At 30.9% G+C, this 6,000-nt stretch overlaps 1 long non-coding RNA gene across 2 annotated transcripts in view; it reads right to left on the reverse strand.

The window, feature by feature from the left end:
- Window positions 1–3,793, reverse strand: part of LOC143226167 (uncharacterized) — a 28,434-nt gene extending 24,641 nt beyond the window's left edge. For both annotated transcript variants that reach the window (XR_013014408.1, XR_013014407.1), the window contains exons 1-2: window positions 3,638–3,793; window positions 3,034–3,199 (exon numbers count right to left, since the gene is read on the reverse strand). This is a non-coding gene — a long non-coding RNA (uncharacterized LOC143226167). The remainder of the gene's footprint in view (window positions 1–3,033; window positions 3,200–3,637) is intronic.
- Window positions 3,794–6,000: the final 2,207 nt, after the last annotated feature.

Raw genomic sequence — 6,000 nt, forward strand, 5'->3', positions numbered from 1 at the left:
TTACATGTTAACATAAGAAGACCAAAGTCTTAATCAATAAATATACATAAGAGATAATGAAAAATGAAATATATAGTAATAGTACCTTAAAACCAACTAGCAATGTATTTAAAGAACAATTAAAGAAAGTGTGGAATTTGTACTGCATATCTTAGCAATAAATTTAACCTACATCAGCTGAGGTTTTGCTGTTGCAACTTCATCAGGTCTAATATTACAAGATCAAGTTGAAGAGTAAAAGTCTTATTTATTTATGTAACTTTATTGTCAAACTGGGTTTACTGATCTCTGTCATTATAAACAGAATATAGTAACCAAAGAGTAAAACTGACAAGTCTAAGTCTTATTGTTAAAATGATACCCTGTATATGTATCTCTGTGCATTGGCATACATCAATCAGAACTGGCTGGTACAGTTACCATAACTTTTTTGTATTATAACCCAGGAACTTCCTGACTGAATACATGGGCTATTTTGTTCAAGAATTTTGCCTTAAAAGGAAGATAAAAACAACTTGAAACAGAACACTTTTTTTTTAAAGACTTGAAGTTTTTATCATCCACATGGCTGGTTCAATCAATATATCTTTTGTATTGTAACTTCATACTATTTGTTGATGTACATGGGTTACTTTGTTTTAGGATTTTTACTTCACAAGAGGAATACAAAATCGAAAACAGAGCACATTTTAAAAATAAACTTTTGGCTTTGGTTGAACGACATTACTACTTCATCAGTTAACTCTCTCAATATAAGTTCAGTCCATATGGCCAACCATGTGGCCTCTATGCACTTGTTTAAAGTCTTTTTAGATTTAATACTTCTAATATTTAATATAGAGTGTATATTTTCACACAACTTAGCAATCAGTCTTTCAGCTTATACGTTTTTCACACCAAAAAATTATATTTTTAGTGAAGTATTTTATTAAAAGTAAAATAAAACTTTGTCGATGAAAACATTAAGTTTTTTTAATAGTTCATTTGCAGAGTAATTTTTGTTTCGAAATTAAAAATACTTTTCTTCATCCCAAAAATTGTAAATTTTATTTGTGTAAAACCTCCTCAGTATGTATCAAACATTTTTGTCACTAAAATTCAATATTTTATCTCATATTTTCTCTACCATATCTCAACCTAAAAAAGATTCAATTTTACATTTTAGTTACTTTTATAATTATACACCATGAACAAACATGAGAAACAAGAAATAAAATATTTAACCAATCTTCTTTTATCTTGCTCTCAACTGTCAAAGATAGCTAACCAAATTTGTTATACCACTTAAAGTATTGCATTTAATAATTTTATTTAACTACAAAATGTCACAAACAATATATACCAATAATGTTTATAAAGTAGATATATTTCCTTACCCCTCAAAATTTTTATGGCTTTCTAACTGCAACAACAGTTATTACAAATTCATCAAAGCTGATTGTTAACTTCCCATAGGAACAGTGTTGGTACTACGAGTTGAAACTGACATTTAACCATTCAGAACATCTTATACAATATGTTATTTGATAGATGAAAAGTACTAGTACATGTACTTTAGAAAATATTCCATGATTAATTTACGTTTTAAATCTCATATCACAAAGTGTACTTGTTAACTGTAATAAAAGTTGATCTGAAACATTATTAAACTTTCTCTTATTTATATAACTAACTAACTAACCAATCTACAAATACTGAGAACATAGATGATCTCTATTTCATGCATAACATGGCTAATTGTCATTCCTTAAACCTGAAGTGTTGACAAATATTAAGTTTCAGTATTATTAGTTAAGTCTAAATAACAGAGTTAGATGGTTAATGGAATTTGATAACTGATTAATTGTGCATAGCATTCAACTAACAGATTATTCTCACGAGATTTCAATTAATTGTAATGTCAATAATGATAATAATAAAAAATTACCCATTCTCATTAAACTGAATAGCTCTGAATTTACTAAAAACAAAGATAAATTAAACATTTCAATAACTTAGAAAGTTGAAATAACTGAAACAGTAATATGCAGAAACATTGTTTTTATAAGTTGATTATTTGGGGACATTAATCAAATTAGTTGTAATTTTGACAAATCAATTATTTCATGAGACTGTAATAAGTGTTACAGACCATGAAAGATTATACTTATCAATTGAGTTAATCACCCAGCTCTATAATGTAATGTAAACACTGTCATTTTACATCTTTTAGCTGCAAAGATGGTTTTGAAAGAACCCCAGAGTCAAAATAAGCTATTGCAAATGTTACTCTGAGAATGCAAAAGTAGGAGGTAGTTTTCTTTGCATGTTCTGTATACGATATTCTTTGAGTGTCAAAGGCTTGAGAGCCTCCTAGAGGTGGGCATAAAATGATTAATTCTGTTTACTCAAATTTCAGATACATATTCAATTTCATAAAACCTATAATAACTGAAATATCAATACTTCAAGAGATGCTCATCATTATGTCTACTTTGTTTGTTTTTTTTCTGTTTCCAGTTAGTGTAATGAAAATTATATTCAAGGTGTGAAATATCTGATGGTCTAACTTATCCTAACAGCAACATGATTGAACTGTAAGTTGACATTTAAATTTAGAATCTGTGTATAGTATACTTACAATTACATATATACAGGGAATTTCATAGTTCAATTCAGTCAAATTTTAATTTTTAATAAGTCATGCAAGAAGAAAATCTACTCTTTTGTTAAATTTGAAAGACTCTTACATCCATTACCTAGTCACAGTGGCATTCAGACCAGTTATGTTGGAAATTTTGTGTGCAATAGTACAGTGCTTATGACTAAATACAATACTGTGTGACAGTGCAAATATTTTTGTCAGGTGGTAGATAATAAACATTTGTTGAAATGTTGGAATCAAATGCATAATTTCAAAATTCATATACACACTTTCATTTCCCAACAAATTAATTTTCACAAAATAATAAATCAGGTCTTCTTACAGAGGAAGCATTTGTCATTCTCACAACTCCTTCAATTATTCACTTAAATTCTACAAAATGTACTTGCCACATTTTATCTTTAATTCAACAGACTGCACATTGCAAAAGCAAATCCCTTCTTCTTGAGCAGACCATTGAGAAGCCTTTCACATCACACTAGAGAACTGTTCAAGAACTATGAAGGATAAAAATGCCTCCTTCAGACAAATTTGCTGGCACAAAATCATCAGCTCCTAGTAGAAAGAGAAATATAAATTTTAACTAATATCTCAGATTCCTCTTCAAAACTATTCCTCAAAATATGAATATATCTATTGAAATGAGATCTCAAATCCAATGAAACACTTCATTTATTTTATTTAACCTTTTCAAAACAAGCTGGCAGAAAATAAGTAATACTGCTATATAATTAATGCATAATATACGAAAAGCCAACAGGCATTCATCTAGCATTGGATAAATAATGGAGTTTCCTAATCAATTTGTTGTCAAACTCATCACTCAATAATTTTTTTTTCATAAGACTAATCTTCTTATTTTCATGTTGTTTGCAAATTTTTTAAGAGACCTTTTCTAACCACCATTTATTTAGTATCATAGTTAAGTTAGTTTTTTAATCATAAACTTTTAATGTCATATGCAAAGTAATAAGATGAAAAAAAGGTTAATACCTCTCTGTTAATACATTTCCTCTAAAAACTAGCAAAGATTCTTGTGATGGGTTATGATACTTGATATTTAATTCAATGCAAACAGATTCACCCAGGTTTTAGGAAAACAATGACAATACAACGTTTACTATTTACTTACTATTACGTATTCAAATTATGATGATGACACCTAAATTACTTACAACAGTTAAAATTATCAATAAGGTGGAAATCAAAGTACTATAAGAAATATTGTGATCATGACAATTACACAGAAACTTCTTATTTCTTATACATATTAATAAATACAACAACTGTACATTTCTGATCAAAGTAACTAGAATGCAAAAATATTAAAAATTTACAGTTTGGCAGTGTAAGACTAGAGGGAAGGCAGCTAGTCATCACCACCCACCGCCAACTTTTGGGCTACTCTTTTACCAACGACTAGTGGGATTGACCGTAACATTATAACGTCCCCACGCTGAAAAGGCGAGCATGTTTGGCGCGACGGGGATGCGACCCCGCGACTCTCGGATTACGAGTCGCACGCCTTAACACGCTTGGCCATGCTGGGCCTTACTAAGTTGATTAAATCTTAAATGAAGTCTTAAATAACGCTGTAAATTTGAAAATTAGAAATAAGTTCAAATAACATGAAATATTGAAGTTAAAACTGAGATAGACAATGTTGTAATAAATTTAAGAATTCACGCGAGAATGAGAAAGGAAGTAGATAGTGTACGAATACAGGATTTGTTGAATTCTTTGATTAATGTTCACTAAAAAGATCAAAAAGTGACAGTATTATTTCTAAGCAGATATTTTTCTTGTGTTTCTATTCCCTTAATACGTACGAAACTTAATGTATATATCTTTCTCTATATATAACGAAATCACAAAGAGCTTTGCACCTGTAAAAACAACTCACAAAACATTACAATCCTTGAAATCTTCTGTTTTGTATTTTTTCTCTATCTGTTAATTATTGTTTTCATCTATCCGTTTTGTGACTTCAACGAGATTCTAATTAATTGTTTTTTGTTTTTTTTAATTTTCCGCAAAGCTACATGAGGGCTATCTGCGCTAGCCGTCACTAATTTAGCAGTGTAAGATTAAATGGGAGGCAACCACCTACCACCAACTGTTACGCTGCTCTTTACGAACGAATAGTGGAATTGACCATCAACTTATACCGAACCCACGACTGAAAGGGCGAGCAAGTTTGGTGCGACATGAACCTGTGACCCTCAGATTACGACTCGAACGGCTTAACCACCTCGCAATTCTAATTAATGATTTATTTGATTCCAATTAGAGAAATTTAGTATATCTTTGAAAATTTAATAATTTTTAGTGAATTTTATCCTGCTAAAATAAATAATTAATGAATAATTTAGAGAAATGTCGTATTATCCTATCCACTAAAAAATTATAAGTTTATATAAATAAATATCTGCAGAGAAACATTTTATGAATGTACTTGCAGCAAATACCAAAGTTGGCAGAAGTAATAGTAGTTTGTTTTTAGATTGTTTGTTTTTGAAATTCGCGCAAATCTACACGAGGGCCATCTGCGCTTGCCATTCCTAATTTACCAGTCATAATCACCCACCGCCAACTCTTAAGCTACATTTCTACAAACGAATAATGGGATTGACAATCACATTATAACGCCCCCGTGGCTGAAAGGGCGAGCATGTATGGTGTGATAGTGATTCGTACCCACGACCCTCAGATTGCGAGTCGAGTGTCCTAGCCATCGGGCCATGCTGGTCTAGTAATCGAGTGAGGTTAATAAAAATTAATGTAAAATAAAAGGTACAAATATGATTGGCAAAGTAACCGGGAAAATTCGGTATTACAGACAAACTATTTCAGGACCTGTTTGTTTTTTGTTTTTTGCATTTTGTGCAAAGCTACATGACTGCTATCTGTATTAACCATCCTAATTTTTCAATGATATGGCAAACAGATAGTCTACACTACCCAAGGGTCTCACCACTACTTTTATAATGTACTTAAGACTCCAAAGTGCGGGAAGCAATTTCTTAAAGATTTTTCTTTTTTTGGCGGAAATGAACGTTAACCACAGGACCTCAGCTCCACAGTACGAAACGTTAACTATAAGGACACGATCCGCTTTTCAGGCCACAAGTATGGTTCCTCCTGACCTAACATGATTGTAACGAAAACTAAAAGCACTTTTATCGGATTATTTTATACATAGCTAGTTTAAATTATTTTTAATATTTTAACAAGCAAGGTGTGAGAGACAAATAGGTATATAGGTAACAACAAGACATTATTCCTCAACGTGACATGATGATTATATCTACATCTAAACCAAACCCAGGATACAAGGCTAACACCAAAAGTAGGAT

Source organism: Tachypleus tridentatus, chromosome 9 (genome assembly GCF_004210375.1).
Source record: "Tachypleus tridentatus isolate NWPU-2018 chromosome 9, ASM421037v1, whole genome shotgun sequence".
NCBI lineage: Eukaryota > Metazoa > Arthropoda > Merostomata > Xiphosura > Limulidae > Tachypleus > Tachypleus tridentatus.